This window comes from Amblyomma mixtum, chromosome 2 (genome assembly GCF_055824585.1).
Source record: "Amblyomma mixtum isolate Tamu chromosome 2, ASM5582458v1, whole genome shotgun sequence".
Classification (NCBI taxonomy): domain Eukaryota; kingdom Metazoa; phylum Arthropoda; class Arachnida; order Ixodida; family Ixodidae; genus Amblyomma; species Amblyomma mixtum.
In genome coordinates, this window is record NC_143013.1 from 291,701,357 (window position 1) to 291,723,008 (window position 21,652).

Sequence of the window (21,652 nt, forward strand, 5' to 3'; positions counted from 1 at the left end):
ATAAATGATTTCTAATTTCATCGTAAAATTTTAAACTATATTAAACAGCTTTGAAAAACTTGTGGCCTTCTTAACAACATTGCTAAAGAAAATGCGATAACATTTGAAAGTTTCTGACAACCCAATTATTCCAAAGGACCTCCGAAATTTTAGAAGCAGGCCTACGGGAGGAAATGAATTAAGGTGGATTAGCGGGTGGATTAAGACGGATTGGATGGGATTAGTAGATGGATCAATGCGAAATAATAGGTGGATTAATATGGATTTGTGGAGATGAGTGGGAACATTAAGATGGATGAGTGGGCCGGGTTAATTAGCATAATCACGTACGATAATCCAATGGAAGTTACTCGAACATTCGAGTCCCGAGATTTTCAAATTTGGCCGCGCTGATGACGTCACGACCTTCTCGACCAATCGCAATTTCGTTGCCAAGAAACCCGGTGGTTTTCGCAAGACGACAACCCAAGTGCTATCACATTATAAAAAAAAGCGTCCTCGTCTGGAGGACAGCTTAGAGAACGAGAGGGGGATCCACTGTTCGCGTAAGCGTCTCCAACCTTCGCGCGCAGAGAAAATCTCTAAAAGCGCATTATGCGCACACTACCGATGCGCATCCATGCAAATCGACACGCACGCACACGCAACCGATGCTCACGACGACCCAAGGCAGCAGCGACTCGCGCGGATACTTTCTTTTTATTTTCCTTCTATTTCCCGTATTATTTTCCTTTTTGCATCCTTCGCCGCGCGCACTACGTATGCCCGTTTCACGGTTTCGGATTGCCTCGAAAACCAAGCAATGACGGAGAACGAAGAGAGTGCGTAAATAACATCCGGTGTAGCAGAAGGGAAAGAGAGAGTCCTTCTCTCGCGAGGACGCCAAATGAAGAACGATGCGGGCAGACGAATTTCCGCCGCCCGTGATCCGAGTGCGCTTGCATGTCTGTACTAAACAACAACAAAAAAAGGCAAAAATGAATGCGGAAAGGGCTGAAGGAGAGGCGGCAGACAGCGTCCTTACACTATGTACAGGGGTCGGCAACGCCACCACAACACGGAGGAATCATATACAACTCCGCCAACCTTGCGGCTTTCACTCTTTCCCTCCTCCTGATCAGCGCTTTGCGTGCACAGGTGATGAGGCGCATATGTAGCGCGCCTGTATGCGTGACAAGTGAGAAACAGATACGCTTCAGCGTAGTGTCAGCTGCCGGCAACCTCGCGAACTGCATACAAGCGTGCGATTGCAAAAAACGCGCGGTGAAGGTCCACCACCTTTAGCGTTGTGCATACGGACGGCACATATACTGTACAGTCGCGGCCAGAATAATACGGAGCACGTTTCTGCGATCAAAATCCCATCCTGCGTTACGCAGAAAAAATTAAGAGCTGTTGATACTTATGATGCTGTTTGACTCGCCGTGCATAGATGCGGCGAGCCTTCCTATTTCCTGCCGCAATAAGATGTACAGGACGCTCGAGAATCGTGCCTACCAAGCATCACTTATGAAAGGAGCAAAAGTGATGACGATGATTACTATAATTGTCACAACGATGACGCAAGCGATGCAAACCGGTTTATTCCTCGCGGAACTATAGACTACACAGTTATACCGGACACGAAACTATAATGTCCACTGGCTTCTCCTCAGCGAACGCGTCACGTGATTTTTTTTTTCCCCGCCCAGGATGCACGACCCGAGCGCCGAGCCCGCCGCCGGGGGATCGACGTGTGCCTGGTGTTGCTACCCCCCCCCCCCCCCCCCCCCCCTGCAGAGCCAGAATTCCTGTCGCTGCAGCGCCGACGAAAATCGCATTTTCGTATATCAGGAGGCTGGTATGGTCATTTCTAACGGCAGGTTACAAACCTCTATAATTACAACGAGGAGCTTAATTGTACTACGTATAAAGTTAATTATAAGGCATTAGTTAAATAGCTTGCTAGCACCGCGTAGCTATTTCCTCATGTCTGCGACCGGTAACAAAACTGAGCAGAAGAAATGTCCTTGTAGCTGATTAAACACAACTTTAGATATTACTAAGGCCTTCGGGTTAAACACACTGCATGTGGCACATTAACGCAGAATTGCGTTCAGTTATGATCAGGGCTTCGTCAGCGCTGACGCAACAACTGCCGCCGCGGTGGCTCAGTGGTTATGGTGCTCGGCTGCTGACCCCAAAGACGCGGGTTCGATCCCGACCGCGGCGGTTGAATTTCTTTGGAGGAGAAATTCTAGAGGCCCGTGTACTGTGCGATGTCAGTGCACGTTAAAGAACCCCAGGTGGTCGAAATTTCCGGAGCCCTCCACTACGGCGTCTCTCATAGCCTTAGTCGCTTTGGGACGTTAAACACCATAACCGCCCCAGCAACAACTGCATACTGTCTCCCCCGGCTACAAAGGTTAACGCGCCGGGCCGACCGAAGGCGGTATGCGCTCCTCGAGTGACGAAAGCGCCGGGCTATACCGGGCAGGCAACGGTCAACCTATACTGTACACATCCGGCGCGTTGGCTCGCCCGTGACGGGGCAAAAGGCACGCAAGATGTAGCACGCGCGGGCGCGGTTGCCCCATTGCAGAGGCCGATATACCGCGTTTACACGACTACAACCTGCACCTTCTCCGCCCCGAATCCGGACCCCTCCCCTCCAACGTCTTGCGGTACGGTATATCTCGGGTTTAACGTCACGAAGCTACGCGTGATCATTTTCTACCGCCTGCACCCAAACACCAAGGAGTTAAAAGGGACTAAGACGTTCTCTGGAGCACACCTTGGGCGTGCGCTAGCGAACGGCGTACCCCCTTTTAACTCTCACGTAGGAGTATTCGTATTTAGAGTGTGGGTTTCTTTCTTTAACAATCACAGGGGGAAACAAAAGTAGCGCTATGGCCGCATTGTGCTTCCATATAAACGCTTCCCCTGAGCCAACGAGACCTTAGGATTGCCATCTTGCGGGTTCCACTCAAGTAAGCACGGTACCCTGTCCAGCTTCTTAGGCCAACAGTCCTCGGGATTAGCGTAAGACGTCACGAGACCGCCTACGCAACGGGAGAGCCGATGCCTCCTCGGGGGGGGGGGGGGGGGGGGGGGGGGGGGGGGGCCGGTCAAAACCGCGTGCATAGTTTTCTGTTTTGGCCGCTTCTATCTTAAGATCGTTAAAAACAGACTCTCCCCTCTTCGCACTGCTTCAACAACACGCTTATGGAAAGAGGCATCGGAGAAACAGCGCGGCACGCGGACGCGCTTTTCCCGTAGCGTTTACAAACACGTCAGCCGGCACGTGGACGCCGCGCCACTGCAGATTGCGTTCTGTGGAAAAAGAAGATCGCTTATCGTATATTTCCCGGAAAGAGGCTTGTGACCGAGGATGAGCCTCCTCTGATTCACGCCCAAAACGCACACAGCCTGCAGGAATGGAATGGAGGCACGCAAGGAGCTCTAAGCACGCGCCGTCGGTGTTTCTTCGAGTCTGTCGTCATTCCCCGCTCGCGATGCGCACACTCTTTTCTTTCTTCGCACTCGGAGATAAAAGGCGACTAAACTCTTCTCCCTTCGTTCTCTCAGTAAACACGAGAATGTTTACACACTGTTCGAGCCACTCTGTCGTCGGCTGAGTGAAATGACGCACTTGCTTTTCGGAGCTGACTTGTTTTCTCTCAGTTGCCGCGTGACCCCGACTCGAAGACGTCCCGGCCGACTGAGAACGAAGCGGCCGAGACCTACGCGCCGCCAAACGCCTCCGAGGCTTTGCGAAAACGCAAACAGTGAGAGCGCAGACTCCACTTACGCTGTTTCAGCGCACGGGGCGGTTAGGAAATAGAAACAAGAATAATAAAAAAAAACTGAACAGGAGAAAAGAGTGGGGACGAGCAAAAGAAAGCGAGTACCGATCGCAGCGCGCAGTTGAGTCGAGTGCGCACGCGCCGAGCAGGAATTCCGTGGCCTGCGCTGATCAACTTGCTCGTGCGCCTCCCATCGCCGAGCACCTCCCTACCTTGCTGTCCAAGCGCTTTTGGGTGAAAGGTTTGGTTTGGTTTATTTGGGTTTAACGTCCCAAAGCGACTCAGACTATGAAGGACGCCGTAGTGAAGGGCTCCGGAAATTTAGACCACCTCGGGTTCTTGCACTGACATCGCACAGCATGCACTGACATCGCACAGCACACGGGCCTCTAGAAATTCGCCTCCACCGAAATTCGACCGCCGCGGCCGGGATCGAACCCGCGTCTTTCGGGTCAGCAGCCGAGCGCCGTAACCACTGAGCCACCATGGCGGTTTTGGGTGAAAGGAACTATGAAAATAACTTTGACACCACTGCAGCGACCCGCACTGGAGCAGTGCGAAAGCAAACCATCCACACACTGTATCGACGTCCGTGGCTGTTTTGACATCCATGCACTATATCGACGTGCATGGCTATTTTGACATCTGAGTGAATATATTTTCGCGTTTAATAAATTATCTAATTAAACCTCATCAACGAAATTTTTCCCAGAGCAACATTTTATCCCACACTATCTGTCACAATCACACTTTCACACATTTATCTTCAGAGAACGACGTAATCGTGCGGACACCTTTTGCTGACGCGACAGAGCCGTATAATGCTCTCGCATTAATAAAGTCATCAAGTACGTATACATGTCTTCTGTATACATGCAGTTGCTTCTAGGTGGGCGCAAAGATCGACGAAGACGTTGTTTACGACCCGCTTAATTTGTGTACGGATACGACGTAAAGAATACTGATTGCCTTTACTTAAATATTTTGGCTTGGTTCGGATTTCGGTGGATTCCGTTCCATTTCACAACAAACTTCCTCCCGACGGCACTGCTTCCAGCGACTCTACACCAACGTTGCTCTACACTGCTCTCGCAGAAAGCGCCCTCTGTACGGGAGACTCAATAACGGCGTAGCTCGGTCGTGTTTACAAGCCCCTCATGTTTGCAAGCAATCACGGGGCGCACCGTCTTCCGAGCACAATCGAACAGCCGGCGACGCCGCCGTCTAGCCCCGTCCCAAAACAACGCACAGAGCAGCGTAGCAGCCGCCGGCCACAGCTGAAGAAAGGGTCACGCGCTACACGCTGAATCACCACCGGGACGAGAGAGGCGTTCGCAGCGCAAGCGGCGGACACCTGTGCGGCTCGGGTCCCCGTTCGCAAGTGGCCAGACACAACAGCGACCTCGCGATGGCCCAGATCGGAAACAAAAGCACGAGGAGGGGGGGAAGAAGAGACGCGTTCGCATAAACACGCACAAAGAGCGTCGCGTCTAGATTTAGCCGCGCATCGTACTAATGTAAACAGCGCTAAAGCTCGCTTAAGAACCGCGTCGCATTCAAGGCGCTCGCAGGGCTTGAGAAGGCAGGCGGATGTAAACAGCCGTGATGCCGTCAACTGAAGCGCGTCGTATTTCAAGGGGTCAGCAGGGAATTGCTGAGCCTGTCTCAGCCGGTCAACCCGTCACTGCATGGCGGTGGGGGTAAGGGCAGAGAACGTTCCAACTTTTAGACGCGACACCGTGTGCCGCCACCGTCATGGAAGCTTCGATGCGCATTTGGCGGACACGCAAACGGTACGATGCGCTTTCGACGCATTCGTGCGAACGTAGCCTGGAAAACATGCACGGACGCACGCGGAGAGGGGTAGCATGGAGTTACAGAAGACCTTTCCAACCTCACTGCTGCCACGTTGCTCGTCGACGCGGAATTCGCCCACGCGGAAGGGCGAATTTATGGGGAACTTTTGGAGGGGGCGGCTGAAAGGGAGAGGAGAGTGAAGTTCATTAAATGGGCTCTCGTTAATTCAAATTCCTCATAGTTCGAACAAATTTTTGGTCCCGTTCGAGTTCATATTACCGAGACCGGGAGAGTTAGTTACAAAAAAGGGCAGAGAAGTCGGCCTGAGCGATGATTCTCCGGCCTGACATACTCTGACATACTCTGACATATTGAGGAAAGGCCCTCGCAAAGCGTCTGTCGAGCACTCGGTGTTTGCGACTTGTAGAGACGGTTTCAGCGACGTTTGTACTTTCTCCCCCCGAAGGACCCCTTGACTGCTGTTTTGAAGGCAGAAAGCGCTCGCCATACTTTCAGCGGAGGCAGCCAGCTTCCTTCCCACATGTTTCTTTTGGGTCCTCTGTAGAGCCTGGGAGCGCACGAAATAGGCGAAGCATAGTTGCCTTTCACGTGTCAAAGCTATTATCTGTACTGTGCGATGTCAGTGAACGTTAAAGAACCCCCAGGTGGTTGAAATTTCCGGAGCCCTCCACTACGGCGTCCCTCATAGCCTAATCACTTTGGGACGTTAAACGCCATAAAACTAAAAACTATTATCTGGTCTGCGATATACGCCTTAAAGAAAAGGGTCCCGAAGCATTTTCTGACTCGCACCGAGATCTGTACTCAGCCACGTCGCGGACGGGTTCAACCCCACGACCTCGATCTCAAGCAGAACGCCGCCAAGTCACCAAACCCAAGGCTCGAAAGCCCATAGCAACGCATAAAGCGAGTATCGTACAAGGAACGCCGTTGTCTACATCGTGGCTCACCGCGTTTTTCTACCAACCATCCCAGACCGCCAACAACGCTGCACCCTAACGCGTAAAGCATGCAAGACATACGCGGACATTTTTTCTTCTTTCATCTATCCATTTATGCGTATGCACACTGCGGAGAAGGTTACGAGACGAAAAGTTGCGCAACTGTATAGCACGAAGCGAAGCCTGAATCGCCGCGCATATTTCCAGCTTTTCTGCAGCTTCCAGGCGAGTCGCGACCTTTTCGCCGAAAAATGCTCGGCATGAAATCTGCAGCGTTTTTTTCTTCTTTACTCACGCACGCTGGAAACCGCTATAAAACCCCGCCATTTTCATGGGCGCGTACTTGCACTTTCAGTCTTCCCGCGGCACAAAGACGACGGCCTTGACAGTTACTGTCGGTAAGCACGCAAGCTTTAGCGTATCGTAAAAGAAGAAAAAAACTAAAAAGAAAACGCACTAGGCGAAGTTTGTCTTGTGCATACATGTATGTACCGAGGAACACGACCCAGCCATCACGACCTTGCATCTAACGTAGAGTTGCTGCTGTCGCCCGCATACAACACTGACGCACTGGCTCGGCAACCCTGAACAACAACAGCACCGCCATACAGCAACTCCATCCGTGCGTGAGTGCATCGGAACGAACAGCTGTTGTCGAGCAGCGGCGACGACGACATCCGAGCGTCCCTGAACTCCAGCGGCGGACGCGGGCTGCTCGCGCCGGCGGGTTGAAGTCGCAGCACGCGAGCGAAACCTTGGGCCGCTCGACAGAAAAAAAAAAAGATAAAAAACACTGCGCGAAGGGCGGCATTGGCGGTGTGCCTAGAGCGATCGACGGTGACGCAACGAGGAGGCGGATGGTTCCCGCATCCTCACGCCCGCTGCGAGCCAAAGGGAGAATAAGCGGACGCTCAACACACGCGTGCATATTGCACGCCTAGCCGTGTAGTGTAGAGAGAGAGGAGAAAAAAAAAAGAAGGGTTGGGACACACGGCGAAGGTCGCCGAAATGGCAAAACACGGCGAAGGAAGGGAAGGAGGTGGAGGGGAGTGGAGGAGAGGCATGGAAGCTGTCGTGCATACGGCGCAACGAGCTTGTTTCCCCCCCTCTCTCTTCTATTATTTTTTTCTTGCTGTTCGACGTCACCTCGTAGAGTTGCGTGCAGTATGGCTTGGTTATGAGCTATAGTTAGTCTGCTTGCGATTGTTCGGGCCAGCGCTTGAACATTCAGGGCAGAACTCGTACTGAACCAACTTTCTTGTTTGATTTCTCATGGTTTGGTTTATCGGGGTTTAACGTCCCAAAGTGACACAGGCTTCAGGGACACCGTAGTGAATGGCTCCGGAAATTTCGACCACCTGGCGTTCTTCAACGTGCACTGACGTGGCACAGTACACGGGCCTCTAGAATTTCGCCTCCATCGAAATAGGACCGCCGCGGCCGGGATCGTACCCGCGTCTTTCGGGTCAGCAGCAGAGTGCCATAACCACGGAGCCACCCCCGGGGAGGAGGTCCCCCTACAGCTGTTGCTTGGGGTCTCCTTTTCAGTAATATCTGTCAGGATATGTCTGTATAGGTATTTGTTACAAAGATTGATTGATTCATTCATTCACTGAATCATTGATTGATTGATTGAACGGTGATGGAAATACAACCGAGCATACTCACTCGCTTTCAGCTACTGAGCCGTTCACTCTGGCACGAATAACACAGGCGCTGAAGAAACACGAAGAACTGAAATTGAGCCTGAGAGGATGTCACTTTTAGTACAAGAAAAAAAAAAAAGCCTTAACAAAACCTTATGAGGCAGGGCCTTCAGAGAGGATTTTTGTTAGTAGGAGCAACGCGCGGAAAATAGTGTGTGGAACAAACCAGTTGAGAAAGGACCGATCACGAGACATCATTAAGACAGGTAGACACCAGTAGTTTCAGGTAATTCCGAGCCACTCCGCGTCTCCAAGGCTGAGCTACTCGGAGTCTTAGTGAGTTGCAGCCCCAAGCAGTCTTCAGTCTGCATAGGAGACAACCAAAGAGAATCCAAGTGAGTACAAGTCGTGTGAGCCTGAGTGGGTCCTGCAGTGATCCATAGTGTATAGACTTATCCAAGCTGCCTTCAGGTAACATTAGCGACGAGTGGAGAGGGCGGTCGATACGAAATTACAGGCAAAGCTTGACCCTGTCGCTCGAGCTACCAGCGAAGATGGTACTGTACAATGCCGCATTGTCTTCATATATTCTCTTAAAAAGAGAGAGAAAAAAAACTTTCGTTATGAGCGAAGGTTGAAGGGAGGCCCCCGGAGAGTGGAGCCCTTAGTGAGCCTCGTGAGAATCTGAGCGAGTTCATCCAAGTCTGAATGTGGACCTTTGCGTGTTAATCTCAGTCCACGTCAGACTGAACCAGTGCACATGAGCCTGAGAGTTTAAGGGTCAACGTCAGCCGTACTGAATACGAGGGCAAAAGTAAACGAAACGAACGAACGAACGAATGAAACGAAACGAACCGAACCGAACCGAACCGACGGACGGACGGACGGACGGACGTGGACCTGAGTAGAGTAGGTCCTGCAGGCTATGCGAATCCGTCGTTATCCACGTCCACTGCGCGAGAAGGCCGCGTTAAAGATGGCCTTTTTCAGGACTTTATTCGAGTGTTTCATGTTTTACCTCAATCAAACTCAGCCCAGTCTAGGCTTACTGCTGTGCACGGAGCTGCGGAACAAAAAAGTACATAAAAATGACTTTGGTGATTCTCCAAATGAAGCCGGACAGGAAACCAAAAGGCGGCGTACAAGCTGCCTATAAAGCGCCAACAAGCCACTGCAGGTTTGCTCAGCGGTGCATGGAATTCGCGCGTGCACTGCCGCGACATTGTCGTCACCGCGGTGGCGCCACTAGTCCGCCTACTGATCGCGCAAACACATGCCTAAGTTACACACACGTGACGACGACTACAGAAGGGCGGAGACAGAGACCTTCGAAATCCGCCCGGCATTTCGCAACGCATGCGTGCATGCTACGACGGCAGCCGAAATAAACGCAAATGTCATTCGGTCCAAATGAGTTTCCTCCGTCCCGGCGGAAGGCTACCGAAAGGGGACGTCCTCGCGGGCAACGACAATCACCCCCGCACACGCGGGCATAGAAAACACAAGGAGACGGAAGCGGAAGATATATGAATTAGAAACGGAGAGGAAAAAAAAAGGGGGGGGGGGGGGGGGTGATCACTACGTTTTTCAAATGCGCCGGTGGGCAGCAGCTCAACGTTCTCCGCATTTCTTCCTTCTGTTCTTCCTCTCTTCTGTTCTTTCAAGTTAACTGCGTTCGCCCAGGAAGTTTGGATGCGTTTTCACCGACACAGCGAGAGAGTGAGAGACAGAGGAAAGAAGAAAGGCCACTACGATCGTTTCTTTCATCCGTTCGGCGCGCGCACAATAAAGCACGTATAGCCATTACATTACTCAAAGCGCATTGAGCGCCTATACTTGTCCCGATAGCGCGGAGGCCGCAGCGATCAATTTGATATACGGCGTCCTTACGAGAGTGCATCTGTGTCCCGCTGTGTACTCAATATTTGAATGGGTGGGGGCCCGCGGTGCAGTGCGGTTGGCGTGACCTTAGTAGCGGATTTCATTGCGCTACCCAATGAGTAGAGAGAAAGGGAACGCCAGTAATAGTTCACTGCTTTAAAAAAAATAATGACAGATAAGGAGAAAAACGAGAAGCAGTCGCTCAGTACAGTCGTTAAGTTAATCCGCGCGGCCCTCGAGACAATGGAAACGGACGAGAGGCTCTTCGGTCACTGCTCGATTAGCGATAACGAGTCTGGGACCGCCGTACACAACTCAGAGCGAGTAAGGACTGCAGATAATGTCGCCATCGTATCGCGCGCTCAAAACACATCCATTCCACGTCCCCCCCCCCCCCCCCCCCCCCTCATTTCCATTGTTGCTCTGCCTGTAACATGCTGGAAACTCGGCGGATTCTGTTTTTCATGAACACCGCGAATGATTAGAGAGACCTGCTTGCATACACTGTCCTCCAATGTTAAAAGAATTTTATCTTCCAGTCGGCTGTACAGCAGAGAATAAAAAAAAAATCACCAGTGTATTTTTCGTGTAGCACTTCATCTATAATAGCGTATAACAAATATCAGTAAAGTAAGCCTTAATGCGAAAGCACTACTTCGTGAGGTCAAACCGGTTTTGTGTGAAGCTAGACCTTGAGGGTGACCTTGGCCAAGCCATAAAATAAATAAAATAAATACTGCCGCGACTACGATTCCAACCCGCAGCACCGCAAGAGACCATCTTCGCTAGCCACTCCACGAAAGCACTATGATACCGCCCCTGTTCATCACGCCTCGTGTTAAACTGAAACACACTCTCGCGCTGTGCCTTGAACATCAACTAATACTACTGGAATGAAAACGAAGATGATGATGATGATTATGCGCCGACGCCAACGACGATGAACCTCTTGAGGCTGTCGGCTGACGCTCGTAGCAGAGAACTGCTCCTTGTTATCTCGTATAAGAGAGTTCTTACATTTCGAAACATCGAATTGCGTCCCGCGAGGCCGGGATCGAACCCGAGACCTTGGACTATCTGGATTACCTGTTTAATAATGGCTCGCGGCCTTGCTTAAAACGGCAAACCTTGAGCTTGATGAACCAAGGTCAATATACGGAAGAAATCTGGGCCGCCGCTGCGGCACAGGTGCAATAACTCACCGCCGTTGGCTGCGTGCTTTGCACTTACGTCATCGCAGCCGCCGAGGTTGAGCAATACAAGCAGGGCGTAGTTTGTCTTATCTCCTTATCTAATCCGCGCGCTTATCTAACACCACTGTCCGATTCAATCTCATAAGCCATACGCAAGGGGTCTGAAAATGGCTCGCATTGACGTCAACCTATTACTGCCGGTGACTGCCTGCAAGTACCGTGCAAGGAAGAACCGTGAGCTGAACAAAGCAGTGATGGTGGTGACGTCGCCGGCAAAGCTGTCTGTGGGAGCCTCCTAACATGCAGGTATTTTTTTGTTTGAGATGCCAGTCCAGTGAGTGAGTGAGCGAGCGAGTGAGTGAATGAGTGAGTGAATGAATGAATGAGTGAGTGAGTGAGTGAGTGAGTGAGTGAATGAGTGAGTGAGTGAGTGAGTGAGTGAGTGAGTGAGTGAGCGAGTGAGTGAGTGAGTGAGCGAGCTGGGTGAGTTGAATGCGTGAGTGAGTGAGTGAGTGAGTGAGTGAGTGAGCGAGCTGGGTGAGTTGAATGCGTGAGTGAGTGAGTGAGTGAGCGAGCGAGTGAGTGAGTGAGTGTGTGAGTGAGTGAGTGAGCGAGCGAGCGAGTGAGTGAGTGAGTGAGCGAGCTGGGTGAGTTGAATGCGTGAGTGAGTGAGTGAGTGAATGAGTGAGTGAGTGAGTGAGTGAGCGAGTGAGTGAGTGAGTGAGCGAGCTGGGTGAGTTGAATGCGTGAGTGAGTGAGTGAGTGATTGAGTGAGTGAGTGAGTGAGCGAGCTGGGTGAGTTGAATGCGTGAGTGAGTGAGTGAATGAGTGAGTGAGTGAGCGAGTGAGTGAGTGAGCTGGGTGAGTTGAATGCGTGAGTGAGTGAGTGAGTGATTGAGTGAGTGAGTGAGTGAGTGAGCGAGCTGGGTGAGTTGAATGCGTGAGTGAGTGAGTGAGTGAGCGAGCTGGGTGAGTTGAATGCGTGAGTGAGTGAGTGAGTGATTGAGTGAGTGAGTGAGTGAGTGAGCGAGCTGGGTGAGTTGAATGCGTGAGTGAGTGAGTGAGCGAGCTGGGTGAGTTGAATGCGTGAGTGAGTGAGTGAGTGAGTGAGCGAGCTGGGTGAGTTGAATGCGTGAGTGAGTGAGTGAGCGAGCTGGGTGAGTTGAATGCGTGAGTGAGTGAGTGATTGAGTGAGTGAGTGAGCGAGCTGGGTGAGTTGAATGCGTGAGTGAGTGAGTGATTGAGTGAGTGAGTGAGTGAGTGAGCGAGCTGGGTGAGTTGAATGCGTGAGTGAGTGAGTGAGTGAGCGAGCGAGCTGGGTGAGTTGAATGCGTGAGTGAGTGAGTGAGTGATTGAGTGAGTGAGTGAGCGAGCTGGGTGAGTTGAATGCGTGAGTGAGTGAGTGAGTGAGTGAGTGAGTGAGCGAGCTGGGTGAGTTGAATGCGTGAGTGAGTGAGTGAGCGAGCGAGTGAGTGAGTGAGTGAGTGTGTGAGTGAGTGAGCGAGCGAGTGAGTGAGTGAGTGAGTGAGCGAGCTGGGTGAGTTGAATGCGTTAGTGAGTGAGTGAGTGAGTGAGTGAATGAGTGAGTGAGTGAGTGAGTGAGCGAGCTGGGTGAGTTGAATGCGTGAGTGAGTGAGTGATTGAGTGAGTGAGTGAGTGAGTGAGCGAGCTGGGTGAGTTGAATGCGTGAGTGAGTGAGTGAGTGAGTGAATGAGTGAGCGAGTGAGTGAGTGAGTGAGCTGGGTGAGTTGAATGCGTGAGTGAGTGAGTGAGTGATTGAGTGAGTGAGCGAGCTGGGTGAGTTGAATGCGTGAGTGAGTGAGTGAGTGAGTGAGTGAGTGAGTGAGCGAGCTGGGTGAGTTGAATGCGTGAGTGAGTACTTTAACGCGGCTCATGATCAGAATCGATAGCTATAGCAGACCGGCAACATGGCCTTTTCAGGCTTTCAGATACGGAGTGCGGAAATTCGACATTCGTGCTGCTACCTCACCAAGTCAGCTCTGCGCATGCACAGTGAACTGAAACACGTGCCAAACGCTGCCACTTAAACGCGTGCCGGCTCTAAGCAACTATCTGTCGAAAGGCAACGCACAAAATGGCGCTCGCTGTAAAAAACGGTTGTCCCCTCCCCTGATGTCCAATGACAAAGGAGTCAGTGCACCGCTCATGACGCTATTCACCCGCATGTGCATACTTGACGGAAACAAGTTCCGAGCGTTATTAATAAAAAAAAAAAAACCGCATCCCTATCTTCCACAAATAGCCACGATACACAATAGGCAGAGCGGAGCTGTAGAGACGCTGTATGCGTAATGTAATGAATATGCACGGCTTTACTGATTGAAATAAAATAAACAAATAATACAGTAATTAATTCACTCATTTCAAGCAAAGCGTTCAGAAACGACAACCAAATAAAGAAAGAGCGGCACAAATCATAGCAATTGACTGAGTTTCGCCACTTGGTTCGCCGTGACTGTACCGAAAACAGCCCAGCAGCGATGTTCCAACACAGCAGCATTCGAGACGCCGCGCTGGCTCAGTGGTTATGGTGCTCGGCTGCTGACCCGAAAGACACGGGCTCAATCCCGGCCGCGGCGGCTGAATTTCGATGGAGGCGAAATTCTAGAGGGCCGCGTATTGTGCGATGTCATTGCACGTTAAAGAACCCCAGTTGGTCGAAATTTCCGGAGCCCTCGACTACGGCGCTCCTCAAAGCCTGGGTGACTTTGTGACGTTAAACCCCAGTAAACCACGCCAAACAACAGCGTTCGTGTTGTATGTTCTCCTCGGGCTGGACAACATTATTTTTCTTTATTTTTCTCTGCCCATAATAATATATGTATGGTTTATTGGGTTTTAACGTCCCAAAGCGACTCAGGCTATGAGGGACGCCGCAGTGAAGGGCTCCGGAAATTTCGACCAACTGGGGTTCTCAACGTGCATTAATCGAAATTTGACCACCCCGCCGTGGTGGCTCAGTGGTTACGGCGCTCGGCTGCCGACCCAAAAGACGCGGGTTCAATCCCGGCCGCGGCAGCCGAATTTCGATGGAGGCGAAATTCTAGAGGCCCGTGTACTGTGCTATGTCAGCGCACGTTAAAGAACCCCAGGTGATCGAAATTTCCGGAGCCCTTCACTACGGCGTCTCTCATAGCCTCAGTCACTTTGGGACGCTAAACCCCAATAAACCAAAACCGAAATTTGACCGCAGCGGCCGGGATCGAACCCGCGTCTTTGTTCTCCTACTGAGCCGTCTTTATAGACTATAGCCGTCACAAAACCATCGTAACGCCCCGGCGCTGACATTTGGTGTATCGCCGCTGGTGAAGCCAGTGTCGAAGGAACCAAGCCGAGTCGGAAGGTCGCTTAAATAACCGCACTTTATTACAGAGTGATAAACAAGCGGCTCGCCTCTGTTTCTGCTGAGTATACACACGCTAGGCAGACCCCACGCAGCGCATTCTTTGTCGCTCGGTTATCACTACCATAACCGCAGGAGAGAAACAAGGAGAGAGCGCGTAAACAGCTACATACAGGCCCCGTCGCATAGCGAGCATCCCTCCTCCGCCTCCTCCTCGCGGACCACACTTATCGGCAATGCTAGCGAGCGCGTGCCACGGCGCCGCTTCTCCTTCGCTGAGTGTGAACGACCCACCGGCGAAAGGAAAGAAACGAGGCGAGAGAAAAACAAGGCGAAGAGCCCGTTCACTGACGCGCGATGAAGAAGGAGCACGGCACGTCTTCTTTTTTAAGGCGAAAGCCTTTAATGGCTCATTCTCCTGTCCGTCTGTGGTGGTGGTGGAAAACATTTATGTACATACAGATACACTTCAGCAGGTTAGGTATGAGCTGACCCAGATGGGGCCAGCTCTCACAAGTACTAGGTGGAGGTCCCTAGTTCGGGACCCCAGTGGCGTCGGCCGCCGCCCGGGCTCGCGCGACCAGGACCCGTTGGGCCTGCAGGTCAGAACAGCCGAGCAGGGTCGCCTCCCAGTCCTCCCGGGTTGGGTTGGGGTGAGGGGGGATAGCAGGGTTGGAGGGGCAGGCCCACACCATGTGGCAGATGTCCGAAGACTTCTCCGCACAGTGCGGACAGCTGCCCGAGAAAGAAGGGTCGAAGTGTTTGAGAGCTGCCGGGCACAGCAAAGTATTATACAGGCGAAGCAGAAGCCGCTCCTCCGCCTTTGAGAGTCCTTTACATGGGCGGGGATAAAGGCCGTGGTCAGATTGATAAAGTAAAACAATGTTTTTGAAGCAGTAAGCTGGAATGAATTCCAGTTCCTGATCGTCGGGGTCGGAGGGGAATGTCCGATGAGAGAGAGCGCGGGCGGCGGCGTCAGCTGCCTCATTTCCCTCAAGGCCCATGTGAGCAGGAGCCCAAACGATACGCCGGTGCGCGGGGTTACCGGTGTAGACGCTGTTTTGGAGAATGCGGTAGGCTAGATACGGTACCCAGCCCTGCTCGACGTTCCGACAGGCCCCTCTCGAGTCGGAAATAACCGTTTTTGAAGTGGGATTACATGCAGCCAACGCAATGGCGACCTCCTCTGCGTGTGTTATGTCACGGGCTCGGAAGGTAAGGCCGTTCACGGTTTTGGATTGGTGGACGATTGTCCGGCGCTGCATCCAGCGCCTGGGGTGGCTTATCGACGAGCGCAGCTGCCAAAAGGTGACGTAATCTTCGTCGACAGGTGGAGCTGTCGGCGTGGCGACGTCGAACGCTGCTCCGTCGTCAGTCGGTGTGAGGCAGGTAGTGGAGGAGGATGGCTCCCAAGCGGTGCAGCCGTAACAAACATAGACAGTCATTGGCAGTCGAAGTAGCGCGACAAAGGCTTTCGTCTAGCGCACTTTAGGCTGCCAAAGTGCCCCCATAGTTTTTTTTTTTTGATTGACGGGGCACGCCGACGGCGAAAGAAAAAAAAACAAACTTTGACACCACTGCGTCGACCCGCACTGGAGGAGAGCAAAAGCAAAACGTCCTCATACTATATCGACGTCCGTGGCTGTTCTGACGTCCATGTACTATATCGAAGTATTCTGACATCCAAGTGTATATTTTCGCGTTTAATTAATTCAATAATTACACCTTATCAACCCAATTTTTCACACGGCGTTTTATCACGCGCTAACCGTCACAATCACACTTTCACGCATTTATCTTCAGAGAACGACGTATTGTGCGGACAAAATTTGCGGACACATTTTGCTGACGCGGCCGGGCTATAATGCTTTCGCATTAGAAAGAGAAATAAAGTGACAGGATTTTGACGTAATTAAACCGAGTATAGATGTGCGAAAGCATGTGCTCATTCTTGGCCTCTTCTTTTTGGCATCTGCATGTGCACGCAACCGCGTTTCTCGCTCTTCAGCTTCACACCCTCTCTCCACTCGACGTATCGCGACGCCGTCCTCCCTTTGGCTACAGCTGGCCCGACGCTCCGACGAACTTACCCGAGCTTCCTCCCATTGGCTGCATCTTGCACGACGCTACTGCGAACTAACACGGGCTTAACCGAGTTATGCTGGGGCTTCACACAAGACTCTCGGTTTGGCTTGACCCGATGAATAGTGCTTTCACGCTAAAAAAAAGCAGCGTGATTGTTTTGAAGACGACGCGAGCGGACTCCTCTCCTTTTTTTTTTATTAATAAGGTAGCCAAAGTGAGCCATAAAATTCCTCCATTGGCTGGAGGGAAGTGGTGTCAGCAGGCCGGAAGTGACCTCACTAGAGGTAAAGGCATCAACAGCTTGTAATGTAATTAGGTATCTCTTTATTTTCAAGTGTCACTTGTGATAAGAAGCTGCTCCGAAGTTTAGTCGCCGTCGCCGCAATGTGCTTCTCGTAACTCGGAACTCTATGACGTGCACTCCCGACACATGAACGCGGGCCATGTTTGCGCTCCGGCCAGTCCGAACGTGCCGTCCGCGGTCACGTGAGCCACAAGGTCTCGGACATTGCGGGCCTGGCAGCGGGCGCCCTAGGTGGAAAAGGATGGCGAGCGTGACAAGGCGTAGACGTCGCGCCTATAAGTCCCGGACACGGGGAGGAGGGGCTCGAACCAGGGGTGGAAAATACGGTGGAAAAAACTCAGCGCTTTGTTTAAATATTATGACAAGGATGGGTGGCCTTTATATAGTGGTACAGCAGTAGCTGCCAATGGTTACAGGAAGACAGAGGGAAGAGATCACAGGCCTGTCCACTGGCGTCACGGTTACTATGGGGACAGCTGACCGGTCGACGCCTTGCAGCTCCGTATTCCCTTACAAAAACTTTTTTAGACAGTCTATAGACTGTCTATATACATCTGTCTATAAAGTCTATAGACTCTTTATAGACAAATCCTAGAGAAAAGCCTACAGGCAATAAAAATGCTATAGACAGTCTATGACAATCTATCGATTAATGGGCATACACTTTCAGTAGACTTTTGTCTATAGACAGTGTATGGACTATGGATAGGCAAAAAGAAATATCCATAGGAATGCAATAGAGTCTATAAGAAGTCTATAGACTGTCTATGACCATTTTTATAAGGGTTCGACGCTGGCGCCTCCAGAATGACCTCAGTTCTATATAACACTTCGAGGGAAGCTACGTGACATCCAAAACGCCTATCAAAGACCCCAGGTAGACTAAGCTGAAGGCAGAACTCATTCGCTCGGGTCATCAGAGGACTACGCAGACGCTAACATGACCGGCATTCAGTTTTGAAATCGCCCCAATTAACGAGCGACACGCTATACTCACCCCTGATCCCAAAAAAACGCCCCCCCCCCCCCCCCCACACACACACATACACATAGAAAGAAAAAAAAGTCATCTAACGAACGGCGTCGACTTGCATCAGTGAAAATAAGGAATCAGCTCGCCAGCGATTTTCAGGTGGAGCTTCCCATCTGTTGATCAGCTACGTAGTACGTTCGTACACGCATACGGAAACGACAGGAAAGGAAGCAATCAAGTGTTTAAACAGTAAAATAAGCCACCGGCAGTGACAACCCAACTGCGATCGTCAGCGTTCGAAAATATATATCCCGAGAATTAAAACAAAAATACAAACAAATCGATAAAAGGGTGCAATACGTCAAAGACCGCGCTGGGATTCAACCATTGCTCCTCTTCGTACACACACGGCTTAGCACAGGCCAGAGGCAGCACGTGTTATCACTGAACACACGTTTCGCGTTCACCAGCGCGTGCGAAGAGGACAAACGCCTCACATCCGCAGATGGCCGGAATTAGATCAAGTCGAGCGGTAACCACATGGTGCTGCGTCAGCGACACACGCCGTGGTTCTGTGGCAAACGGGGTCGCGCAGACCCCCACGTCGTTTACAAACACGTGGACCGGAAGAACGCGCGCGTAGCTGCTAGCACCCAAACACGGGTTCGACAACCCGTCGTTGGCCGCTGAGGAGGTCATGTCGTTGTCCGCCTGTGTAGCGTGTGTGGTAGTATATCGACGTCGACGTCGACCGCGCGTGGGCGCTCACAGCCAAACATAAACGGGATTTCGGACACAACTGCAGCGCAAGAACGATGTTCAGATTGAGAGATATAGCATGCCGGAGGCATACTAGCGGAAAATTATACAAGTTTTGCGTAAGTAAAGCTGCAAACGGGCCTAGTTGGTTCATATTTAACTTCACCAGTGCGCTATACTCACGGGCACGAACAATACTTGACGCAAAAACCACACACACACAGACAGCATTGTTCGTGCCCATGATTGGTTTTGGGTTATTGGGGTTTAACGTCCCAGAGCAACTCAGGCTATGAGGGACGCCGTAGTGGAGGGCTCCGGAAATTTCGACCACCTGGGGTTCCTTAACGTGCACTCACATCGCATAGCACACGGGCCTCTAGAATTTCGTCCTCATCGAAACTCGGCCGCCGCGGCCGGGATCGAACCCGCGTCTTTCAGGTCAGCAGCCGAGCTCCGTAACCACTAAGCCACCGCGGCGGGTCTGCGGGAGGAATGGACGCATGAACAAGTTTCCTCAGATTTGAATTGGAGAAACGAGTTCTGGGAGTCTGCTACGCCAAGTCTTTTCAACCATTCCTCCTCAGTTCACACGCCTACAGTCCTGGATCAGTATTTGATTTGTTAACATAACTACCCCCCCCCCCCGCCAGCCTCCTCTTCTTTCTTTCTTTCTTTCTTTCTTTCTTTCTTTCTTTCTTTCTTTCTTTCTTTCTTTCTTTCGTTCTTCCTTTCTTTCTTTCCTTCTTTCTTTCTTTCTTTCTTTCTTTCTTTCTTTCTTTTTAAATACTTTGGCAAGTTCTGTGCATTCCATTAACCCCTCATATTTACAGCCTTCAGTATTACGACAGTATTTTTTTTTGCGTACACGCGAGGCTGTGGTGAGAACTGAAAGCAGTGACGCCGGACGCACAAGCCCGGAAATAAACTGTGGGTGGAAGAAGAGAGCAGTCGGATGACAATTGTCTGAGTGACTCACGGGCTGGCCGCATATATGCGTCAAAAACAGCGACAGCCAATAAGAGAGCAGCACGCAGAGATGAGACACATCAGCTTCGCTTCGTGTCATCTCTGGGTGTTGCTTTCCTATTGGTTGCTGCTATCTTTACGCTGTGAACCAGCCTGCTCGAAGGCAGATTTTTCTTGATACATGCATCGCACGCAGATGGCTGCATTCAGCTGCTCTCTGCGCACGAGCGAAGTCATCCTAAACCTCAGAACAAATACGCCAAGCAGACAGAGCGTGAAATTGAGAAATCTCGCGCTCAGCCTACCCGAAAATGCGGCGTGAATAAAGGAAACGCTAATTGTCTTATCCCTTGAAGCGTAATGAACGCAGCTGGGCGGTAAACGATACGATAAACGCGCCACCGGAGGAGTAAGTAAAGAATATAAGATCACACGGGTGAGCACGCGTGACCTGGCACCGGCGCGAATGAAAATGCATGTGTCCGATTTCAAGAGATACCGCAACTGATGAAGGTGCTCAGAAATTTGTATGTAATACTTAGGAGTTTTTGCGTCGGAGGACACACATTCTGCGAGATGAAAGGGGGCGGAGTGGTAGAGTTAAGCGGGAGCAAGTATACACTCGCTGAAGGACACCCGCACAAAACAGTGCATGTTTACCTGGAGCCGTGCAGTGATATTATTCAGTTCCTCTTCGCTTGATCTCATGCGATGAGTGAATTCCGATACTATAGACAAACTTCAATTAAATCTAAAATTAATCTTCAAGGTTAACACGCCAATGGTAATAACGACGTTGAAATAATGTTTTCTTGTATTCACGCTTATTTATTTTTCACGGCGCACTCATTACATCGGGGGGAGGGAGTCGCCGGCTCCGAGAACGGATTCCGGCCGCCGGCCTCCGCTGAAAGCACGGCTATATACAAAGAGGGTGCGCATTTTCCTATGCACATTAAAGCCTGCCCTTCCTACATTTATGCGTCACGGTTTACTGGCGTACGAATTCTCGGTAGAGCACGAAAGGCCGGGAACTTAAAAGAAGCGTTTTTTTTTTTTTTTGATCAAGAAAGGCAACTTGTGCGTAATCGAAACTTCTGTTTCGCTGTATATGCGGCCCAGAGAAAATTCTTTGCGATTTCTTTATAACTTCTTTGGTATTTTGGTGAGTTCTTTGGGCATGTGACGACACACGACAGATGTAATAACTGTCGTATGCTCATGATGGTAAATACAAAGGCAATTCAACCCGAGATATCTAGGCGTGCAGCACAAAGCACTGATCCTCTGCTGATAAAGAAAGAAAGAAAGAAAGAAAGAAAGCAGGAAGGAAAGAAAGAAAGGAAGCAGGAAGGAAAGAAAGAAAGAAAGAAAGAAAGAAAGAAAGAAAGAAAGAAAGAAAGAAAGAAAGAAAGAAAGAAAGAAAGAAAGAAAGAAAGAAAGAAAGAAAGAAAGAAAGAAAGAAAGAAAGAAAGAAAGAAAGAAAGGCAGCGGAGCAGTACATGCTCACGCGCTTGCGAAGAGGAAGGATAAGCGTAGGATACGAAATCCTAGAAGAAGCCGCATTTGGGTCCGCTCATCCGTGGTACCAGCGCGCGCCTCTGGCACAAAAGGCCCTTCCTAGCCATACCATACAAAGGAAACTGACCCACTGTGCCGACAACAAGGAAAACAACAAGGAACTCTTGCGGGAAAAAAAAAACAAAAAAGAAGACAGTGAATCCTGCCCATTGCAGGTAATTTCGCAACCTCCGATTCCCGTCGCTTCCGCTTCTTCTTCACTCATTCTATGCGTATCAGCTCGCGTGGCATTGCACGGAAACGCCGGCCGGCAGTAAGCGGTCACGACTTCCGCGTTAAACTGTTCGCCCTTCCTTCCATGAGCGAACCTTGAACATTCGCTGCCGACTGCACATTCCATACCACGCACGATG

The 21,652-nt window shown here is 51.0% G+C and overlaps 1 protein-coding gene across 1 annotated transcript in view; it reads right to left on the minus strand.

The window, feature by feature from the left end:
• The window catches only part of LOC149364461 (transducin beta-like protein 2), a 230,444-nt gene that overhangs the window by 102,892 nt on the left and 105,900 nt on the right, over window positions 1-21,652 (minus strand). The gene's annotated exons all lie outside the window — the stretch shown is intronic.